This window comes from Canis aureus, chromosome 15 (assembly GCF_053574225.1).
Source record: "Canis aureus isolate CA01 chromosome 15, VMU_Caureus_v.1.0, whole genome shotgun sequence".
NCBI classification, from domain to species: domain Eukaryota; kingdom Metazoa; phylum Chordata; class Mammalia; order Carnivora; family Canidae; genus Canis; species Canis aureus.
In genome coordinates this window covers 26,892,156-26,917,492 of record NC_135625.1, presented here as the reverse complement: position 1 = coordinate 26,917,492, position 25,337 = coordinate 26,892,156, and the positions used below count along the sequence as shown (strand labels likewise).

The window sequence follows — 25,337 nt, the reverse complement described above, 5'->3', positions numbered from 1 at the left end:
TCTGACCCCAGAGTATCTACAAAGTCAGTAGAATCTGCAGATAAAAATAATCATGCCTACATTTTCTTCATCAGGGATCCTGATTTTAATTTCACAAAAGTCATTTCAGTTGTGCTTGACTGCGATCTACTAAACAAATGAAGTTATTAGGTAATAATCTATTTTTTCTACTCTTAAAATTAATCAGATATTATACCAGATTTGTCAGGGTGAGGAGATCAGTGGAAGATAAAAAGTAAAGCTATGCTAAATGAATATGATTCCAACCAGAAGCAAATATAGTAAAAATGTATCTATCTGGTGCTATTAAGACCTGTAATTCCAAACAGAAGCAAATATAGTAGAAGTGTATTTATCTGATGCTATTAAGATCTGTAATTGATGGGTTAATGAGAAAATTTTGCTAAATATAAAGTTATGAAAGGTACCACATATATAAGAGGTATATTATATACATGTGTAAATACGTATATCAATATATGTTTACACGTGCATATATACTATAAATATTTCATTTGAATCATAAATATGTAGATTTGAACTTACATAGCATTTTACGCGAAGAGTCAAGGCCTTACCTTTCTAGTGTTACATTGTCTTTTTTGCAATCACCATAGAAATTATAACCTATGGTCTCTAGTTCTGGTTGAGAAGAAATTAAAGACACTCACAGGGCTACTTGGAGCACAAAATCTAAATTTTTACCTTTCCTCAAGAGTTTCATAGTTATTTGGCCTAAATCTGACGTCTGAAATATTTTTTCAGTGATTAGCATTTCTTTTCATAGTCATATTTTAAGGTATTTAATTAAACTGCAAAATTATACTAAAAACTGCACTTAGAAGGCACTTATTGAAAGCAAACATAACTGGCTCTTGGGAAGAAAAGACTCATTTTGTGAGAGCAGAAGTATATAGGTATACCAGAAGCTAATCAACTCACCTTAAGTTTTTAGGGTGAATTAGACAGTAGCATGTATTGCAGAGTACATTCACAGTGAGTTATTCTGTAAAGGTAGGTTAAGAGAGCTTCTCCTGTGGAAATAATAGCTAAAATCTGCTGAGGTCTTACTGCCTCTTTATGGAGCTCTCTACATATATTCTCCTTTAATCTTCAAGCAACCTCAGGAGCAGATACAATCATAATCCCCATTGTACAGTTGAATAAATAGGGGTAGAGAGAGGTTAAGGAACTTACCAAAGGTAAACGCATAGCTGAAATGAAAATGAGCTAGTCTTGGTCTAGAGGCTACAAGATTAATCTGAGGCAGACTTCACAGCAAGTTAGCCTATGAGGCTTTAGTGTTGCTATGCAAACATTCTTTATCTCACACACACACACACACACACATGCATCATGAGTGTTTTTGTTCTCAAAAATAAACTAATTTTTTATTTCAGGCTTCTTAAAGTAATATTTTTTTCATCATTAAAAAAACCAAGCCAATACAAACTTGGAGACAATAATTATCACCTGAAATTTGCAAAGACCTATGGTATCCATGTGATCATGCTTTATAGATCTGTTTTGCCATCTGGAACAAAGCCATTCAGGTGGTCATTACAGGGCAAGTTTATTTGATTGGTCTATTTTCAGGCAGATACCTAAACCAAATAAAACAACTACAGTGGAAGATAGAGGTTACTGTTTTGGCTCAATTTCCATAACGTGCCAAATACTAGTCTAATCACTATTGACAAAGTTTTATAAAATATAGAAAATCACATTCAAATCACTAACACAGGTAGGAGGTGAATTTCCCAGAAGTGGATGGGATGCCAATTTTACACTATACTATATATCATAATTATTTGTGTGTATATGTTTATATACATATGAATGTATATGTAGGTATATATACTCATAATAAAGAGAATAATTTGTAGAAATAATTAGAAATGTTTCTTGGCAAAGCCAGTACTTGAGTTGGAACTAGAGAGGTTAGAAGTTTTACAGACACAAGGTTTATGGAAAAAAGTATACCAGATAGAGCATACATGTTTGCTAAGTCATGGAATACGTTTGTTAAATGACTAGTAGTAGGATTTGAAGAAGGAAGAGGGAGTTGTATATCTGATATAAAATAAAAGGAAATAAAACTGGGAAATTAAAACAAGATCACTAAAAAATAAATAAATAAATAAATAAATAAATAAATAAATAAATAAGTAAAATAAAACAAGATCACTTTGAAGGCTCTAGCTTAAGTCAGTATGTTCTACATTCATTAAAAGCTTTACTTAAGAATTTGCACTTTGGAACAATTTAAAACTTGTGACCAAGATTGACACAATGGAACGTACAAAATAGTTTCTTGTTACTCAGAAATGTTATGATGCCAATAGCTGAATCTGTCAGCAAAAGAAATAAAGGAATCTTTAAGTTGCTTTTGGATTGATTTATTGCCATGTTTAAAGTAGTTTTACCAGACAGAATTGTTTTTTCCTCATCAATGTAACTGAATCAGTGGGCTGGAAAATAAAAATTTCTAAGTTCCATTTTTACTATGTGCCAGCTCAGAATCAGAACAAGAAATTTTGTCTAACTCCTTTTATACACGTAAAAATTAAATTTCAAAAAAAAACTAACTTCTTTTGATTAATGATTGTTCTACAAATTGACCAAATCTACTGGTTAAACATAGAACTTCAACTCATGGAAAACTTCATAAAAGATTACATGTCAGTTTATAACTGAATTTTAACATTGTATCATTTATTTTCCTCTAAGAATTACAGAAACATGGTAGATGAAGTGCTATTTCAGTATGTTTCAGTTTACGCAGAAATACACCCCCCATGGTCTCATCGAAGCCTAACACGACACCTCTGGGTTCAGCAGGCATCTATTCTAAATGTCGTTAATAAATTATTTTCCAAACTCCAAAACTCCAACTCTCCTATCAACCAGCTAATTCAGTTGATGACTTTATTTTTACTCTATATTAAAATAAGAACTTTTACCAGATGCTAATTCCCTTCACTTCCTATTAATGTACCTGCTGCATCCTACATATACTCTGTCTCACTGTTTTTTGGGTTCCATTTCCCCCTGACTTTTCAGAAAAATCACTACTGTGGATGACTCTTTCTTGCCCTCTATTATCAGTCTATTTGTCTTTAGTGGCTGTTTCTCATTTCTATTCATATCTTTTCTTCCTTCATAAAAAATTTAAAAAAATTGTTTTCTCCAACCCACTGCCCCTCCAAGCTCAAACTTATCTAAAGCATGTTCTTTTTCATGCCTCCTTTTTTTTCACTCCACTCATTTCTAGAAGTCAAACTGCATAATCTTCGATTATGAAATGCAAAATGAATCTATATGAAAACCCTGGAAGTTCAAAATTTTCACCCCATTTTCTCTTCCCTTCATGTCACATCCCTTAACACAAATCATAACAGAATACAGACATATACACAGATGTATGTAATTAAAGAAATGATAGAATGAGAAACTGATTTTGTAGGGAAGGAAAAAGTGCTCTGGATTTCTAGTTCCTAAACATAGTATCTTAACCACCTGCTTTTTCCTGTTTAAGAAAAGCTACTGAAAATAATACCTTACTGTAAAAATATGTCATATAAAATATAATAATGCTATTACATAACTATATTCTTCTTTTTTCAGAACTATATTCTTATTACAGAAAACATTGTAGATAAACTACCCATATAGCTATGATGTTATAAAGCAAACACTGTGTTATTGAAATGTTAGATATCATGCTGTTCTAGGTACAAACTAGATTGTACTGCATTTTAAACCTATAGCATTTATTAAGAATTATAGAACCGTGGTAGATGACATACTGCTTTAATACACCATTTAAAACTTTAATAGTATTTCATTTTAAATGATGGAATCATTATTTATGAGCATAATAATCAGAATAATGTCCAGGAATGGTTTTTAGATAAGTTGTAATGATGCTTTTTAAAAAATTTACTGAATATAGAATAACTTTGTTCTCAGCACTTTCAACAATTGACTAGTGATGTAATTTTTCAAGTTTGTTTACTCATAATAAATTCAAATACATATACAAGAAAATGCATTTATATAAAATCATGGGATAGAAGAAAATTAGAAACATGACAAACTTTTGAAATTGCAATTCTAAACTAATACAACACATCACAAAACCTCCACAATTTAAAAACACAGATCACAGTCTTACGATGAGGGGGAAAAGTGAGATGTTATTGGCAATTTTTTTCTGTATTATATAGTTTAATACTTGAAATTTTCTATATAGCTTGATCTCTGAGCTTATTTCTCTTTACTGATACATAACACCAAAAAAATGAAAGATACTTGCTATCAAGTTGGAACATTTAAGTAAGTTTACTGAATCTACCTGTTTAAAAAAAATTTTTTTATCAATTCTGAGGTGTAATTTATATACCAAAGAAATTAATTCAATTTATTTTAACAATTGGTCTTCTCATGAAACTAATGCCTCAATCAAGTTACAGAATATTTCATTCATATCCAAAAGCTTCCATCTGACTCCCTGCAGTCCCTCAGTGCCTTCACTACCCTGACCCACTCCAGAAAACCACTGTTCAGTTCTATGTCACTGTAAATTAATTTGTGTTTTTTTGGAATCCTGTATAAAGCAAATTATATAGTAAGTACTCTTTGTGTCTGTCTTAATTATTCTGAGACAGATTGTTGTTTTAGATTCACTATTTCATTCTATTTTATCAATGGGTCTTATTCCATTTTATGAATTTATAAACATTTTTACCCATTCTTCTCTTGATAAACATTAAATTACTACCAAATTTTTGCTATTATGAATAAAAGGTACCCCAGATATACTTGTAGAAGCTTTATATAGACAGAAACTTTCATTTTTACAGGATAAATACCTATGAGCAGAATTGATACTTCAAAGGGTAGATGTTTAGTAAGTGTATGATTAATTGTACAAAAAAATGCCAAACTCTTTTTCCAAAGTGGTCATACCACGTTATACAATCACCAGCAATCTATGAAAGTTCTACTTGCAATATTTCTCCACCAACATTTAGTGTTGTCAATATTTCTAGTTTTAGTCCTTCCAGTGGTGTGAGGTAATATGTAACTATAATTTTATTTATATTTCTCTCATAATTAACAATGTAGAGCTATTTTTCATGTAATTCTTTGACCATCTGTATATTTTCCTCTGTGAAGTCTAATCCAAAGTCTATTGTGATTGCTCATTCTATACTGGATTATGTGTTAGCTTGAATCCTCTAAAAAGCACATGTCAAGATGGAATTACACGGGCAAGAGAGATATTCGGAAAACACCTATGAAACATGAAGGCAGGAAAGCTACACAAATGAGGTCACACTAGAGGCCCCCACCAATGCAATAAAGAAAAAGAAATAAATATTATAAAGACTGGAAAGAATGTATACTTGTCTTTCTGGAAGAAGATATTATGTTCTTAGTACAACACCATAAGGAATTTGCTAAAAAGCTATTTGAACTTCTAAGTTAGCAGGATAATAGAGTACAAGATCAATATTCAAAATAAACTATTTTTACACGGATAATAAGCAATTGGACATTCAAATTAAAACTATCATTTCCAATCACATGAAAAAATATGAAATACTTGATATGTAACAAAATCTGTTTAAGATCTATACACTCACAATTAGAAAACATCGCTGCCAAACTAAATAAAGCCTACATAAATAGATATACATAACTTGCTTATAAACTGGAAGACAACAGTAAGACATCAATTTTCCCTAAATGAATCCATACATTCAACTCAATCCAAATTCAAATATCAGGGGAGGTTTTTTTGGTTTTGTTTTGTTTTTTAATAAACTGAAAGAACTGCACAAAAGTGCAAAAAACCCAGAATAGTCAAAATGGTTTTGCAAATTAAGAACAAATTAGAAATACTCTTATACACTAATTTCAAAATTTATTATAAACTATAAGAAAGCCGGTGCAGTATTGGCACATGGGTAGACAAAACAGATAAACAGAATAGAGAAGCTAAAAATTAATTTGAAATGGATCAGATATCTATATAGAAAAACTAAAACTATAAGCCTTCTATAAAGAAAACAGAAAAATTTAGCAGGACCTCCGACTTGTGAGCGAGTGCCTTGATTTCTCACTTCACAAAGAGCAATCTAAAACTGGGCGATATTTTGTTTCTTAATTTCCATATATGAGTGAATTCATATGGTATTTGAAATAAAACAAATGAACATGGGGGAAAAAAAGGAAAGCAGAACAAGAATCAGACTCTGAACTACAGAGAACAAACTGGTGGTTCCCAGAAGGCTGGTGGGGGCGGGGGGGATAAGTAAAAAAGGTGATGAGGATTAAGGAGGGCACATGTGATGAGCAGCGCGTGATGTATGGAAGTGCTGAATCATAAATTCTGAGCTGAAATTAATATAACACTGTATGTTCACTAACTGGAATTTAAATAAAAACTTTTTTAAAAATTGGGATATTGAAAAGGTCAAGAAGATTTTTGTCCAGAATTGTGCCCAGTGCTATACTATGGAGAAAGTATGCTTACCTAAGACTGGGCCAAATCTCTATGGTTTATTTGGTCAAAAGTTAGCTCAGGCCTCTGGATTTTCTTACACAGACACCACCAACAACAAAGGCATCACCTGGGGAGAGGAGACACTGATGGCACATTTGAAAAATCTCAAGAAGTGCATCCCTGGAACTAAAAAGTGATCTTCCCTGGCATTGAGAAGACAAGGCAAAGAACAGGTGTGAAGTTTATCTCAAAAAATGTACTAAGGAGTAATAGTTGGTTGGTCACTGCCTTATTTATTACAAAATAAAAATGGCTCATGACTTTTTTAATGTATACTGCATTTAAATTGATCTTGTACACCAGAATTCAGATCATGAATGGCTGATAGAATATTTCTCTTGGACAGTCTTAATTTAAATAAGATTGACTTGTGGTTAAGTGATCAGCTTTTTGAACTTTGATAGTAATTCTGGTTCAGCATATTCAGATTTTCACAGAGATGGTAAATACCATCTCTAAAACTGTAGGAGACTGGTTTTGTATTTAGATTTATACAACTGGCTATAATAATATATTTAAATACTGACGAAACCCCTTCACCTGCCTCATAGAACAGTAAGACTCAGCTGTGATTCAAACTGTGTTCATTTGTCTGTTAAAGGCAAGGGTTGAAGATAAGCTGGTGATGTCCACCTTATCTTCTGGTCTTAACTACGCCAATCTAATTAAAATTCCCTGCATCTAAAATATTGCCTTTTGCTGAATGAAAGGCATTTTAGTGTGATTTATGCATAATATTAAATAAAGAATATTTAACACTTCCCACATTTTTAGATGACTTATAACGTTAGATACTTTTAAAACTCAGTATGACAAGATATAGTAGCAAACTTGTTCATTCTTTAAGTCAGACTAAATTATAATCAAGGTTGTCTTCTAAACAACTATCCAAAAACACAACTGTAGAATTAGTACATGTATGATTGGTAATGGTGCTTCTGTCAACTCGTTAGAAGGATTAATGTAGAAGAAATAGATAATCGGCACAAATTTGTAAATTATGTGATAAGATAATTAAAAACAAAATCATAGATAAAGAAAGCATGGAAAATTTTTTTGTTTTGCTTAGAGAAAGATTTCGTATATTGAAAGCATTACGTTAAAAAGATTAAAATGAATAAAGCATTAAAGAAAAAAATATAAATTGAATTTCATCAAAATCTAAAACTTCTGCCTTTGAAAGACCATAAAGGAAAAGACAAGAGATATTCTGGTGAAAACATGTCTACCTACTTGATAATTTGAAAAGGACAGATCATTTCATGGAGCACATGGGAGTTTCTTATTGAGGTTTCAGAATTAGTCACAGAAGCAAATTTACAACTAAGTAGGTTTGTCTAGCAAGAAGCCAGTTTTATTTCTAGGTCAAATTTTCTTCATTTGTAAAGTGCCCCTGCATTGAGCTAGTTGTTTTTCACAATGTTTTAAAATCCCAATATTTAATTATGTTGTTTGTCACACTGAATTTATTAACCAATAATTTATTTGACCACTTCTATTAATGAATATATATAAGATACACACAAACATATATTAATGAAGGCCTCTGATATGTGACAATTTCCATATTTAAATGAGTAACTGTGGACAGAGTAAGGAAACTAATAGTCCATACAGCCCTATCACAGTAAATCTGCAATTTCCATTAGTGATTTTGAAATATTGAAAACAGATTTCTTATTATATATCTTAATTACTCCTTCAATATAGGTAAGAACAGCATTAACTGTGTATCTTACATAATCTAGCATTCGCAATATTAAAAATATTGCTATGATCATCCAAATAGGATAAACAATGAACAGATCAAATTTATTTAACATAAAATTCCAACTCCAGTATATTACCTGGGAAGATACCCTCTGAAGAGCAGGACTGCTTTGACTTCCTTTAGCTATTTGCTGTTACATACAGGCTGTTAGATACAGGCTGTTAAGTTACATACAGGCTGTTAAGTACAGCACTATTTTTCTCTGCTGTCATAAATTTCATAAGAAAAAAAGGGTTTTGAGGAGATTTTGTATTATCTCTCTTTCATACACTCAATGAGCACAGACTTCCCATATTCTGTAATACTTTGTGTTTTAAGTGCCCTTATTTTTATAAATAAGAAACACTGCATGTTCATCATGATGAATACAGAAAATTAAAAACTTGAGAGGAAATAAAACAGAGGATTATTCTATGAGCTACATGACCATTTACTGGGATTTTGGAGTGTGTTATTTTCCTTAAAGAGATTTAAAAAGCAGAGCCAGACTATATTAAGGTAGCCTCTAAAATGCCTCTCAACAATCCCACTTCTAGTATCCCTCTCTCCTGAGTATAATCTTGAGTATAGGTTGAACCTAGTGATTCTAGTGAATAGAAAGCAGCAAAAAAGATGGGACATCATTTCTGAGATTAGGCTTTTGCTTCTGTCTTAGGTGATCTCTCTTACTTTCTTAATTGCTTGTTCAGAAGGAGGCCAGCTGCCATATTTTCAGCTAACCTATCCAGAAGATCTACATGGCACCAAATAAACTGAGGAAGGCCCCCAGCTAATGGACAGCAAAGACCTGATGTCCACCAGCAGTCATGTGATTGACTTTGCAAATGTATCTCCTGAGGCCCATCAAGAACCAGGTGAATCATCTTCTTTTTTCTTTAGATTTTATTTTTAAGTAATCTCTACACCCAAAGTGGAGCTTGAACTCACAACCCCAGGGATAAAGAGTCACATGCTCTACTGACTGAGCCAGCCAGGCACCATCCAGGTGAATCATCTTGAAGGCAATCCCCCACCAGTTGGGTCCTGAAATGATCATCAATTTGACTTCAGCCCTGTGAGAGAACCTGAGCTAGAAGCATACAACAAAGCCATATGCAGATTCCTTACCCACAGAAATTGTGAAAAACTAAATGTTTATTGTTTTAAGTTGCTAAGGTTGGAAGTGATTTGTTACACACAATAGGTTAACTAATACACCCTCATTCTCATGATTAGACAAATCACTCACATAAGGAACCTAAGTTCCTAGGTGATGGTGTCAAATACCAAAGTCTAATTTTGTATGAAAGAAGCTTCAGCAGTTTTATTCAGCTCTTTTTGAACCAAATAAAAAGAATGTGGCATTTAAAGCTGATTACTGAGGAACCGGAGTGGCTCAGTGGTTGAGCATCTGCCTTTGGCTCAGGTCATGAAATCAGGGTCCTGGGATTGAGTCCTGCCTTGGCCTCCCTGCAGGGAACCCGCTTCTCCCTCTGCCTATGTCTCTGCCTCTCTCTGTGTCTTTCATGAATAAATAAATAAAATATTTAAGAAAAAAAAAGCTGATTACTTTTTCTTTTCCTCCTCCTCCTCCTCATCCTTCTTCTTTTTGTAAATCTTGGCTCATTTGCTTTACCCTCAAGTTTAGCTAATCTCAATAATTTTAGTGCAACCTTTATTGGTTTTTTATTCTATTGTTAATTTATTATAAATATGCAGAGAGAGGCTAATTTTATTTCGAGAATTAGTGTGCTTTCTCATACCTGGATAAGTTAAATAAATACATGGAAAATAAGTTAAGAACTTCTATTTTAGCACATTCTTTTCCTAGTCACTTGATCAAAACTGATAGGAAAAAATAGATAATAAGTAAATATTAATTACCATATTGGGTGACTGGATAGTCTACGAAAAGTGACTCAGAAATATTACAAGTAACAGAAGTTTAGGTCCTTTCAAAGGTATGTTCCTGTCTCCCAAGGGTGTGTGTTTGCTCTACAGTGTGTTGCTTTGTGAATCACCAAAATTGTAATGGTCTGACTGGCTATTATTACCATTCCTTTATTATTTTTAGCAGCAAGGCTTCAAATGACCAATATGCACCCTTCTTCTCACTTGAGACTCTACATGGCACCAGACCTGACCCTAGGAAAGCAAGCTGTTCTGAATCTTGTTCCTTGCCTGCAATCTCTATATCCTACATCTTGTCTCCTCTGATCAGTTCTGGGCAACCAGTTTCATTGTTTATTACTTAATGCCTACATTCTCACTCTAAATCCTTCTCAATTTTCAAAATGTAGCACAAATGTTATATGCTTTATATAACCCCCCTTTTTAAAATCTCCCTACCCCAACATACACACAAAATAAATTTCTGTAGTTGAAGTCACTAAGTCTATGATATTTTTGTTATGGCAGCACAAACAGACTAAGATACTTCTATGTGTACTTGTGTGTATCATTTATTAGCATAAATTTTTGAGGATAGAGACAATTTTCTCCCTTTACTCTTGACATTGCATTTAGTTCTGTCTTCTTTTTCCATCCCAGTTTTCTTTTTAAACAACTATGTGATTCTTTGTAAGAACATTTACCCTCTCATTGAGCCTTCTTTTAGAGACATCAACTTGTATTTTCTCTGCACATAATTGGAAGCCATTTAGTATACATGTTCTGTGCCCTCCATGATCCTTCACTGTCCCAAATGCCCGGGCCCATAGATTAACCACAGATAACACTGTACCTTTTCTATCAGCTGAACAAATTGCCTAATCACAGTATCCAATCTTGTTGTTACTGGCCCAAGGCTGTCCTGAGAAACATTGCCTTTATCTGCTTAGTAACTCCCCAAGACCAGCCAATCACCCTCCTTGCTATGTAGTGATTGTGATTTCTGGCTTCCCACAGGCACTGAACCTGCACGTTTTCCAAAAATTACCTTGCACAAGAGTGTGTGCCTCCTCTCACTCATTCTGAGTTATCTTCCAGAACAACAATATGTTCTTTGCAAAGGAAGGGTTAAGTACTTACTGTAAGTATATACATTTTTACTAAGAATAATTGATATGACACAAAAAGTATGCTTTAGTTATTTTTAAAATTGGCCCATTATAAATGCCAAGTGCCTTCCAATTCAGCAATTAGGTTATAAAAATTAAATCATGAAACTTATAATTTACATCAATTTCATTCTCAATAGGGAATATTGAAATTGACATTAAGGTAAATAGGAAAGAGTACATGGGGCAGAAACGAAACAATTTATTAACAAGCACCTTGCACCGCACACTCCTCTAATATTACTTGAAATATCATTTAACAAGATGTATGAAGTGAGGGATCTTATATTCTTGAATAAGATAGTTGAGAAAAAAGATTATGGAATCACATACAAAAATGCACACACAAGCATGCATATAGGTATGTGTGTGGTTAGACAGACAAAGTAGGAAATATGCACATTTATCCCTGTCCTCCAAAGTGGCTTGAAAATGAATTTATTAAGTTGCATTAAGTCTGCAGTAAAGGCAATATACCTGCTGGACTCCAGCTTTTTTCTTGAACGATGTCCCTGCAGGTCAAACTTCTCCAACTTCCAAGGGTAGGCAGAGCTTGCATGTAAATCCTGAGGATGAACAACAGGTGGAATGTGGGAGAGAAAAGACATACTCTGCTTGGATCTCCATCTCCAAAAGAAATCCCTGATCCCCTAATGAGTCAAATGCAGAATCAACTGGCTTTGCTTGGGACCATGAAGTCCATTATGATTCTAAGATAAAGTGAGCTTAATTTCTGCATGAGAGATAGGAACAGCCTGGGGATTCTCAGCAGTAAGACTATAAAACTCTCTGACAGTGACCATGCTGCAAAGAAAACAACATTTTGGTTTCCCTTTACTGGATTAAAGAAACTCTTGGGATTTCCCTCAATATCTGGATGGCTGATGCCACACCAGAGAAACAACATGCATCTCACTGCCCAGACCACTCTTGCAGTAGTATTGTTTTAATAGCATGCATTTTGAATGTTTCTTCTCTGTATGCTTAGTGTTTTAGTCAAACCTCTATAATCTGAATACATTTTTACCATAAATGTTTGTGTATATGTGTTTATCTCAGGTAAGGGACTATAAACTCTCAGGCAGGGACTACCTCTCACTTATTCTATTGCTGACAGCTATTCTTTTCCATATATACAATAGGGATCCAATATTTCTGTTCAGTGAATACATAAATAAATGGCTATAGAATATAGGCACAAATACCTCTATAGAGAAATATTTATTTATAAATTTATATTCTTTACACATATTATTCTTTCCACAGTTGATAATATTCTTTTATTTAGTAATGTTTCTTTATTTTCAGAAAGTTTTAAGTGGGTGATAGTTTAGATCCAATATAATCAGTGCAAATATATATAATTGGAGAAGAGAGATCATATAACTATTAAATATTCTCACAGAGGTTTTATAAATATGACAGGGATAATATTTGCACATTTGCTTAAATGCAAATGACAGCACATTCTATGCCTTTGAATTACTGACAAAATGTAAACTTAAAAAGATTCACAAATCATCTACTATCAAAGTTAGAGGTGATATAAACACAATCAATTCAAGATGATTGTTTTCAGGCCAAAAACAAAAAAAAACAAAAAAAATCTACAAAAAACCCACACAAACGGATAAATAGAATAAGTTGTAGGTACCAGCAGTCTCAAATTTACAGGCATATGTAAATATTTTTAAAGTTTCAGGAAGAGTGTTGTTAATTATCCAGGAATTACCAACCGAGTCACTTCTACTGTTTAAGATACATTGTGTATGAATTAATCAAATATATGCTTTTTGGAATCCCTGGGTGGCGCAGTGGTTTGGCGCCTGCCTTTGGCCCAGGGCACGATCCTGGAGACCCACATCGGGCTCCCGGTGCATGGAGCCTGCTTCTCCCTCTGCCTGTGTCTCTGCCTCTCTCTCTCTCTCTGTGACTATCATAAATAAATAAAAATTAAAAAAAAAATTTTAAACAAATATATACTTTTATAATTTGTTATATATTTTTTACAGTATGGCATTTCCTTATTAGTATGAACAAACAAATAGTATTTTCTTCTTCTTTTCCTACTGCATTTCTTTGCTCAAGCCATAATTCTTATTCCAGTACTTGTTCCTAGAGTAACTATTAATGAATCTCATTCTAATGCCATAAAGCAAATATGAAACTTTTAATTTTACATATAAGTCTAACTAATTTATAAATATATATATATATATATACCAGAATTATGCATTATGTAGTTCATTTATAAATTATTTCTAAATAATAAATGGGGAAATAATAATGGAAGGAAAACTAAAACTTATGAAACTCTCTAAAGGACAAAGCAAATTGCAGATTAAATGCATAGTTAATGTATTTTGAAAGTAATAACTATAGCTGGATAGAATATCAAGAAAGATTTTCCAGTTAGTTTTTACTGTCAATAAAAAGCAAATTTTTCATGCTTAATTACTTTTCTGACATTCTAATTCATAGATGATTTTAAATTATGGGAAGTAAATAGTATTAATTATAGAGTAATAGTGTATTTTCATGTTTTTTATGTACAGTGTTCTTCAAAATCCTAATTCCTATTTGCTGAGAGTATTCCAATATACTCCTATCCAGAGATATGACTATCCATCTATGACAATGCCATGAACCTGTGGAATCTTACTACTTAATTTTTGTTTTCTTTCTGAAATAGTAAGAAAATAATCTAAGAAAATGAAAAAGGAAAGTTTTCTTCTGCCAACCTGGATAGCCCATTTTCTCACATCCCCTGTTGGAAATCCTACCAATTTTTGTTCAAGATTCAATTTACATAACCCCTCTTTCTTGAAGTCTTCTCTATTTCTTCCTCCATTTTCCCTGATTTTAGCAGCTCCATCTAGTACATGCTTATATCATATTAATTGGGCTTCTTTGTAGCATATTGGTTTCTTCTTTGTAATATGGTTTATATCTCTTTGCCATTAAATTCCAAATTTCAAAACATCAGGGCCAACTTTTCTTGATCTCCTACATTTATCATGCTGTGTTACATATAACTCCATACAATGTGACACATACTCCATACACATACAGACCACATTGTATGAGAATCTGCTGGATTCTCATTACCATTGTTCTTCCATCTACATTAATGAGGATAATGCAAATTGCGCAAATGACTTAGAGTAATACAGAAGAAAATTAAAACAAGAGCTCCTACTTGAGTTTATATACTGTCTTTCTTGGAAAAGAAAGATAGGAGAAAGAGTTAATGATATCATTACAAGGTTCATTTAAAATGGAAACAGTACTATGATGCTAATTATATGTTATTTTAAGAGGCCAGCATGCTAAACTCTATCTACACTATGATTAAGACTATACTTATATGCATTTTCAAAAGGTTTATAACATAAAATTGAGGCAAATGAGTCATTATATCAGTTGTTGACTTTTTCTTGACTGTTCATAATCACAATTATGTAGTACATTTATACAGTTCATTAAATAATTGTCCAGAGGAGTCCCTAAGAAGCCTATCTCTACACAATATTATATCTGGATATAACAACTTTGAATCCAATTCACTCTAAAAAATTTAATGTAGAGACAATATTATTTTTCCCTGGCATTCTTGGGACCTCACATGTTATGGTGCCAGGACTTTTTTTTTTTTTTTTCTTTTTTTCTTCTTGATCTCAAAACTCCTCTCAGGTAGTCAAATCCTTGTAAAACTCAGCCATCGTATGATGGATGGGAAACAACTGTGCCATATCCTCTATTGATGAGATCCTAAATTTGACTTTTCCTGTTTGGGCAGAGCTCCCAAATACAAATTATCTTACTTTTAGTATAAATATATGGTATGTAACCAAGGGTTTGTATCATCATCTTCTTACACAATTGTGTTCCAAATATATTGATCTCAAAAATCCCAATCTGTTCTCTTGCAGTAAAATAATTAAACTAGTATAACAAGATAACAATGATATATACATCTCAAAAATCACATATCTCTTAGAAGTATACAGTTATCAACATTAGAAATGTTTGAAAAAAAAAGTAATTTGGGATGCTAAACACAAATAAAATACTACACGTAAGATTTGTCCAAAAGGATCATCAAATATAGAATATGAGACTAACGCCATTTGCAAATATCAAAATTAACTAAAGAGAGAAGCTTGAAGCCTTAATTGATTGCCCAGATTTCCTTATTTAGGAAAGAACTGCAGCATAATAGATGAAAACAGACTTAACCAAAACTTTGGTTGCTTATATGGTAATAAATAAAGACTGCTGTATTTTAGCATATGATTATTCCCCAACATTTCGTATTTTGTTTTTCTAAAGTTGCCATCACAAATACCAAGATGCTTTCTGTAGCAGTGGTAGATAGACTGCTATTTTTTTCACTACCAGAGTAAAGGTCAAACAATTTAGTGAAACTGGTTCAGGACTCTGTCTGGTTCAAGTAACCTTAGTGATTGGTTAATCCGTAGGTAAAAGGGGGAGCAATAAAACATAAATTTCATGTGGATGTGGTGTCAATTAAGCTGTCATATGATCAAGTGGGTAATATTCTTTTCTTTAAAAAGGGCAAAGACATTTTCAAAACATCTACAAAAATGTGCTAGCTCAAAAAGTGATTTTCCTTACCTATAAAAAGTAAATTATAAAGCTTATCATATAGGGGTCCTGAGAAGAATAATGAACCATCAGAATCTATAAGATTACTTCATGGTTTTATTTTTATTTTTTTTTTAAGATTTTATTTATTTATTCATGAGAGTCAGAGAGAGAGAGGAGGCAGAGACACAGGCAGAGGGAGAAGCAGGCTCCATGCAGGGAACCTGATGTGGGACTCGATACTGGGACTCCAGGATCACACCCTGGGCCAAAGGCAAGCACTAAAACTGCTGAGCCACCCAGGGATCCCCTACTTCATGGTTTTATTGTGTTATTGTTATTATTGTTCAAAATAGATAATGTAGAAACCAATATAAACTTTTTGAAACACGATCTTAGTAACAGCTACAAAACTGGCTTTAATATGCAAAGTGAAACAGAGACTTCCATTCAGTACAGAACATTTTATTCAAGATAGAACATTTTGGGTACTCGAGGTCTCTGAACTCAATTTCTATTTCTGAGGATGGCTTCTCTTACTTTGCAAACTTTTATATACCTCCTGACAGCAGAAGTTTTAACCTCCTTTTTTTCCCATCTAGAATCTCACTATTAATCTCTCTCTTTCTCTGCCATGCCAGGGTTCTAATTAAAGCAATAAGCATTCAGAAATTCTTTCAATCCACAAATATTTATTGAATGTCACTTTGTACCAGCCAGAGTGGCAAACAAAGCCAACTCAAGAAGTTTAGACTCAAATGTGGAGACAGACAAGTAATAACAATACAATATAATGAGTACAATCAAATAGCATTACAGGCCACAGGAGCCCCCACACTGCTGCCTTAAACTTTGGCAAGTTCCCTCGGTACCCACTTAGCTTTACTTGGCCTTCCAACATAAGCATAGTCTAGTAGTTATCAACCAAAGTGAGTTTTGAAATGTGTGGGACAACTTTTGGTTTTCAGAGTAATTAGTATGTATCTAGTTTTTCATTTGGTCGGAAGTTCCAAGAATAAAATTGCATTGTAGTATGTAAAATTTAAAAAGATGTGGAACAGCTGGAACTTTTATCCTTGTAAGAGTAAATATTTACTAGCTAAACCACTTTGAAAAATTATTTTCCAATATCTACTAATTTAAACACATACATAGCCAATGAACTAGCAATTTCCTTCCTAAGTGTATGCCTGAATGAAGTACAAACTTAAGTCAACAAAAGATACATACAAGAGGGGATCCCTGGGTGGTGCAGCGGTTTAGCGCCTGCCTTTGGCCCAGGGCGCGATCCTGGAGACCCAGGATCGAGTCCCACGTCGGGCTCCTGGTGCATGGAGCCTGCTTCTCCCTCTGCCTGTGTCTCTGCCCCTCTCTCTCTCTCTCTCTGTGACTATCATAAAAAAATTAAAAAAAAAAAAAGATACATACAAGAATTTCATAGCAGTGCTATTTATAATTAGTAAAAAAAGAAAACAGCCCACAAATACTTAAAGACAGAATAAATAAACTGCATAATTCACACTCTCAAGTACTCTATGGGGCAGCCCGGGTGGCTCCGTGATTTAGCATCGCCTTCAGCCTGGGTTGTGATCCTGGAGAGCCAGGATCAAGTCCCACGTCTGGCTCCCTGCATGGAGCCTGCTTCTCCCTCTGCCTGTGTCTCTGCCTCTCTCTCGTGCTCTGTCTCTCTCATGAATAAATAAAATCCTTAAAAAAAATATACTCTATGAAGTTAAAAAAAAGTATGACTATCACTTAAAGCAACAATACAGATGAATTTCACAATCAAGACATAGAGTAAAAGCAAGACAAAGTTTCATTCCATTTGTAAAAAACTCAAAGCAGGTATAAACAATCAATAGTGATAGAAATCTGAATATGGTTATGTTTAGGATTAATAACTGGGAGACATGAAGAATGTTCTGATGTGCTGGTAATGTTCTAGGTCTTGATTTTGATGGTGATTAAATAGGCATGTTTGCATATTTAAAAAAATAATTTCTGTACAACCATAACTTGTGCAACTTACTTGCACATAAATACACTTAAGGTTTTTGTTTTTTAAGTTTACTTAGAATAAATTCTAAATCAGAAATACTGAAACATCAACTCAAATCCTGCAAAGAAAATAGCAAAGAGAAGAATATAGTTTTATAATGGAAGGATTTGGCAATACTACCTTAACCAAGCATTCAAATAGCATCAATTGGTATGTGACAAATGGAAATATACAATGTCAGCTATGAACTCCTCTTGCCAAAACAATTAAATAGGTACATAACCAAGGTTTAGAAAAAAATTTACAATTTATAGGGAATAGCAGGGATAATGGCATGTTGAAAGACGTCATGAGCAAACAACCCAGACACTTCTAGACTGTGAGCATTCTGTAAGATTAATGTCCTGGACTTCCTGAAAGATAAGTGTTTCGGAAAGAAAAAAATTGGAGAAACTCTTGTAGATGAAAAGATATTAGCTTTATATATATATAACAACAAATTGCAATGCAGAAATCTGGATGGGATTCTAAACAGGGAAAACTCTAAAATATTTTTAGTGTAACTGGAAAAACTTAAATTTGGAGAAGTCCAATTAGACCAGGAGGGAACAGCTTGTATTGGATAACTCATGCATTGAAGTATAAAGCCAGGGGAAATGTTGTAAAAACAGCAACAACAAAGGTTGAAATCACTGGAGAGCAACCAAACCAGGTAGAATTTGAGGGTATGATCCTTGAAAGAAGGGAAGCATGAAAAGAGATTGACATGTTCACCTCTACTTTTTCCCTAAGAGCATTTTCCAACTGGAGCTTAAGGGAAGCACCCCTTAAAGTGTCAGTCTTACTGGGCTGCAGAGAAAAGGGTCAAAAGACTAGGAAAGTGGCCTGCCAGATTTGAAGGACAGAAAACTCTTCAAATCGTTGACTGACTTACAAGCTGCACATACATTCTTGTGAATGAAATTCTTAAGAAGCCAAATGTTTAATAGCACCTGGAAGTTAGAGAGATGAACATTGTTTAGCAAAAGTGTAACTAAATCTGAGAAGAGAAGCAAATGAGACAAAAGCAACAGCTTAAAAAACAACGGATCAAAATTTCCTGAATCTGATCAAATATATCAATTTACAGATTCTAGAAGCTTATCACATCTCTAGAAATAGTTTTTAAACCAAAACATAAACAAACAACTACATCTATGTGTATCATCAAACAGATGAAATAAAGACAAAAACAATCATAAAAGCAGTTAGAGATAATAGATATGTTTTCTTCAAAGAAGGAATACAAAAATTGATGACGGACTTTTCATCTGAAAAAGAAAGAAAATAATATTCTTAAGTGAAGAAAGAAAGATAATCTTCAATATTTAAAATCATCTGCTCAGAAACTTTTAAAAACAAGATATGCCTATGTGGTGCTAGTGGATGTGCTATAGGAAAAGACTGATGGAAGTTCTTCAGATTGAAGGCAAAGGACCCCAAAAGCAAGTCCGCAGGTGCAGCAAGGAAGTGAACTAGTAAAGATTTTTAAAAATGAGTAAATATAAACAATTACTGACAGAATACAACAAAAATAATAATACCTCCAAAGGAATTATTTTATAACATATGCAAATGAAAATTAACTGTCAAAAACAGTAATACCACCATGGGTGAGAGGGGATAGGTTTGCTTTGTTACAGGATGTTTGCTTATTTCATTTAGTGGTAAAAGTACTAATTCAAGTAGCCTGTATTACAATGAGTACCCACATTGAAATCTATAGGGTAGTCACTAAAAACATTATTTAAATATGTATAACTTAAAAGATTACAGAAAAGTTAAGGTAAAATAATAAAACCACACTTGATTAATTCAAAAGACAGCAAGGAAGGATAAAAAAAAAGAGTATTATGCTAAAAGAAATAAGTCAATTAGAGAAAGAAAGATACCTTATGATTTCACTCATATGTGGAATTTAAGAAACAAAACAAACAAGCATAGGAGGAATAAAAGAGAGAGAAAGAGAAATGGAGAAACAGATTTTTAACAATAGAGAAAAAACTGATGGTTACCAGGAGGAGGTGGGGTGGGGGATAGGTTAAACAGATGATGAACTTGTCCTGATGAGCACCAGATAATGTATGAAAGTGTTGAATCATTATATTGTTCACCTAAAACTAATATTACACTGTATGTTAACTGAGATTTAAATAAAAACTTTTAAAAAAGAAAGGATAGATAAAGGAAGAAAGAGCAGATATAACAAAAAGAAAATAAAATAATTAATTTTTAGGCTTCGACACACTAATTGTAATTTTATTAAATGTAAATGAAACACATGCTCCAAATAAAAGATTTTAGTCTAGAATCTAAAAATAAGACAAAAAATGAGACCAACATATTTGCAGCCTATAAGAGACAGACTTTATAAATATGGCCAGAGAAGAGTTAAAAGGAAAAAGACGGAAAATGATTATGTCATGCAAAAAAATATTGCAAAGCTGCTTTGTTAGGCACACAAGAATTTAAGACAACCAGTACTATTGGATGTAAAGAAAGGTTTTTGTTTTGCTTTGCTTTTATAATAAAGGAGTTAATGTCACAGCAAGACATAATAATACAGATTTTCCTCAACTTGTAATTGGGCTACATCCCTATAAACCCATCTTAAGTCAAAATATAGTAAATTTAAAATTCATTTAATACATCTAACCGACCAAACATTATAGCTTAGCCTAGCCTACTTTAAATGTATTCAGGACACTTACATTAGCCTATAATTGTGCAAAATCATCTAACACAAAGTCTATTTTATAAGAAAAGTGTTGCCTATCTCATGTAATTTACTAAATAATGTACTAAAAGTGAAAAACAGAATGGATATATGGGTACAAAACAGTTCTAAGTGTATCAGCTGTTTACCTTTGTGTTTGCGTGGCTGACTGGGCGCTGCTGTTGTGTCATTGGCCAGCATCAAGACAGAGTATCGTGCCATATATACTAGCCCAGGAAAAGATCAAAATTAAAAATTTGAAGTGGTTTCTAGTGAATGTGTGTCATTTTCCACCAGGGTAAGGTTGAAAAACTATAAGTCAAACCACTGAAAATAGAAGATCATCAATGCTAACATTGTATGTACCTAATATCAGGGCCTCAAATTACATAAAACAAATGTTTACAGAAATAAAATGAGAAGTAGACAAGTTCAGTGCCATAACTGCATATTTTAATATATCACTGTCAGTAACTAATAAAACAAGTAAATATCTGTAAGGGTATAAAATATCTAAAAAATATCATCAACCAACGTGGCCAGATGAACATATGTAGGACCCTATGCCCTACATTTACACAATGCAATCCTTATAAATTCATATGGAAGATTTGAGAAAATAGACCTTTTACCAGATTAACCCTCCACTAGCACAGATAATATGCTATGCCATAGAGAAAGTTTCAACAAATTTCAAAGAACTAAAATTATACAGAGTATTTTATGTGACCATTGTGGAATTAAACAAGAAATCAATAATAGAAAGATAACCAGATCTTCAACAAATTATTTGAAAGTAAGCCATGTACTTCTAAATAAGTCACATGTAAAGAATATTTCATAATAGAAATTAGGTATATTTTTAAGCTGAATGAATACATAACACATAACTTCTGGAATGCAGCTAAAACAGTTTAGAAGGAAATTTCTGTTTTTCAGTGTAAAAATACATAAATTTTTGTTCAATCATTATATGTTCATTAAAACTATATTGAGATACAATTTAATAACTTTGTTATATTGTTAGAAGCTAAAAATTCTCATAGTAGTTAAGTGTTGACATAAAAACCCAGAACAACAGGAACTCTTACAGTAGTGATTTGGATATAAATTATAATTATAAGAAAAAAGACTGATATGTAGCTGAAACTATATTTATCTTATAGTTTAGGACTTGTACTCAGATATATATGTTAAAGACCTTTATGTTAGATATATACTATACTTAAAAAATGTTTTCAAGAATAGCAACTTTTTGTAAATTTTAACAACAGGGAAATGAACTGAATATGTAACAAAGTCCCATTAGACACTGAAAAATAATGGATACGTGTTTAGTTATCAGCATGAATTATTGTCAGAAAAATAATGTTCAGTAGAAAAAACTGAAATATACATATAGAGAGCAAGAGATAAATATTTATTTTATAGAAATACATATGTGTTGTTTTCTAATCATTTATGATACTTTAAGTGTCATTATCATTTACATAAGGTTGAAATATAAGATTCAAACAAGCAGACACTATTATATCTATGTAATAAAAGGATAAATAAATACATGGAAATATTCAACATCAAATTCATGACGCAGAGAGCAATACAATCTAAGAGTGGTACCTGGGCCTCCAGAATGCTGGTAACATTTTATTTCTTGAACTATATAGTGTATACTGTATACAAGTTATACCAGTCTTTATCTTTTGTATTTTTACATAATTTAGAATACTTTTAAGATACATAATAAAAGTAAACATTTCCAATTTTTTACTTAGTGAATACATTGATATTTGCCCTTATGTACAAATATTTCATTGTTTCAGCTTAAAAATAAATTTGTTTACCTGAAATATATATTAAACAGTATCAAATGTCCCTTTAGTATTCAATGAGATGATTTAGTTTCTTCTTTTGCCTCTTGATTATATTTTAGACTACCTAAAATTAGACTATCTTCAATTATTGTATATAAATTCTCAGTAAAGCTGTCATCATCATTCCACATATAGCTAGATTAAGTGACAATGATCTATTGTGTTTCTCCTCTTACATTTCTACCTATATTGATAGGATGATGATGTCTTTGTAAAATGAAGTAAAAATACCTCCTCATCTTTCTAACCTGCAACAAATATCCAATAATTTATAATGTAATGAGTGAATATTCATTCTGGGAATTATTCTTTGTTTAAAATTTGATTTTAAGCGGCCTTCCTGCCGCTTAACTTATATTTAACTTACCGCTTAACTTTTATTTAACTTAACTTATATGAACTTGTATTTATCATATACATGTTTCATGACACAGTCCCAAACTGATAAAATATAGGTCTCTCTTTGCTTTATTGGCCAGCAATTGACAAACTTCCTTGCACTCATCACCCAAGATAAGAGCTAGCAAGAAATTACATCCATTTCTCTAGTCCTCCCTCAACCTAGATAATCTCTGCCCCACACACAGGAGATACCCACTCTTTTGCATTCTTTGTTTGTGATTTGCTTCTATACTACAGTTTTAAAATCATGTTATTATATTTCTAAAAACTGACTGCTTAGCTTTAATTTGTTTTCTCTTTAGAAAAGTTTCATTTTTTATATAGCTCTCTGTAATTGACTTTCTTCAATCAGTAACGTAATGAAAATATTTATGTTCTTTAATACAGCTCTATTCATTCAATTTGACCACTATATAATATTCAATCATGTGAGCATACTGAAATGCATTTATCCAGTTGCTTGCCAATTGCCATTCGGGTGGATTATTTTTATTCTTTGAAGAAGATAAATTTGGAAAGCTATCTAGTCTCTGTATAATTTTTATGATATATCTCAGATGACTTTTGATAAGGCAATTTATGCTCATATGTCAACTCTGATTTATATTTCTTACGGAATCCATCTAAAAGTATACATTAATTTCATTCACATTATAAATCTGCATAGTACATTGGTTCACATGCATTATTTTTTAAAAACTAGAAAAACTAAGTTAAGAAAGAAACAAAGAAAGAAACCAGCCATAATCATCCCATCTGGAATTATATCCTCTAAATTCATCAAGAAACATGTTGCTGCATGAGCTTCCAGACTTTTTTCTATCCATATATTTTGTCTCTCAAAAATCAGTTAAAAGGAAAATATTGTTAGGATGTCTATTTTAATCTTTCCTTGTTAATACTGCCTTACTTTGTAATACCCATGACATTATAGGATTTGACGTATGTATGTATCAGAGAAAAAATTGAACAAGTTCTTTGATACTAAAACAGTTGAAGTTTCATTTTGTACTGCATTTATTTCATGAATGACCTTGTCATGTCCTTTACCCATTTTCTTTTGTTATTCATCTTTTTAAAAATCTCTAATGAATTTATATTTGAGGAATATTATTAAATTTTTATGTAGGTTATAAATGTTTTGACTTTCCATTTCTCTCCTTTCTAAGGAGGCACTTATTTATATTTGTGTGGTACTTAAATATTTAAATTTATATATTTATGAACATACAAAATTTTATTTGATTTCTGATTTTGCTATTTGACTTTTAAAAATCTTCTCAGTTGGCTAAAATGTAAATACATAGTTACCTGTTTGTTTACTTGTAGTTATCAGGTGTGCTAGGCAAGAGGGGAATATATTACATTTAAGTTTTTTTTATTTGATCAAAAGTTTAACCTCCATTCAGGTGCAACTCTGCCTCTCTCCAAAATCTATTTTGTGTCAAGGAGTAATGTCATTCCCTTGCCAGATCCCTAAGTATAGCTACTATGCCTCTCCTCAGTGCTGTTGCTCTTAAATACCATTCTATGAAGACAAAGAATCTACCTGGTGGGCTCCCAATTTTGCCAAATCTGCCCTTATCCTTAGCTCTCACTCTTCAGACTTTAAGAATCAAAGGGTTTCTGCCATACCTTGAATTTGAAATTCCTATTCTTCCTTTGGAAGTGCTAGATCCATTGGAAACAAATTCAAAATACACACACACACACACACACACACACACACACACACACTGAACAGTTCAAGAGATATGTTTCAATAGTTAAATATACATATTTCTCACAGTTCTGGTAGCTGGAAGTTTAAGAACAGGGTACCAGCTTGGAGATGAGGGTCCTGTTCCAGGTATGACTTTTTAATTGTATTCTTACATAGCAGAAGGGATAAGAATCTCTCTGGATCATTCTTTATAAGGCACTACTCCCATTCATGCAGATTCCACTCTAATGACCTAGCACTCCCTAAGCGTGCCACTTCTTATTACCATTATCTTTGTGGTTTAGGATTTCAATTTACGAATCTGGGGGGACACAAACATTCAGACCATAGCATTATATGCAACAGAAAGTTTTTTCAATGTTATCCTTTGGATAGCCTTTAAGCTGATATACATGCCATAGGATTATCCTGATGTTTAAATTCCTATAGTTATTTTATAGTAATTGAGAAATGACATGCAAAATGCATTTTTTCTACTTCTTTTCTCTCTCATTACATGCAAATGTTAAAATGGAAATTTTTAAGTGTGGCACTGAAATAATGTGAGAGATTAAAAATTAGATTATATTAAATCAAGGGAAAATTCTACAAGG

General features: G+C 32.6%; 2 long non-coding RNA genes across 10 annotated transcripts in view; one reads left to right on the top strand and one right to left on the bottom strand.

The window, feature by feature from the left end:
• LOC144284420 (uncharacterized) overlaps positions 1 to 11,355 on the top strand; it is a 56,833-nt gene extending 45,478 nt beyond the window's left edge. Inside the window, exons 3-5 of one of the 2 annotated variants that reach the window (XR_013352767.1) lie at positions 6,617 to 6,747; positions 9,035 to 9,199; positions 11,232 to 11,355. This is a non-coding gene — a long non-coding RNA (uncharacterized LOC144284420). Of the gene's footprint in view, positions 1 to 6,616; positions 6,748 to 9,000; positions 9,200 to 11,231 lie in introns of both variants that reach the window. The other variant, XR_013352768.1, reaches the window with a different exon arrangement.
• The window catches only part of LOC144284421 (uncharacterized), a 364,283-nt gene that overhangs the window by 314,824 nt on the left and 24,122 nt on the right, over positions 1 to 25,337 (bottom strand). The window lies entirely within an intron of this gene.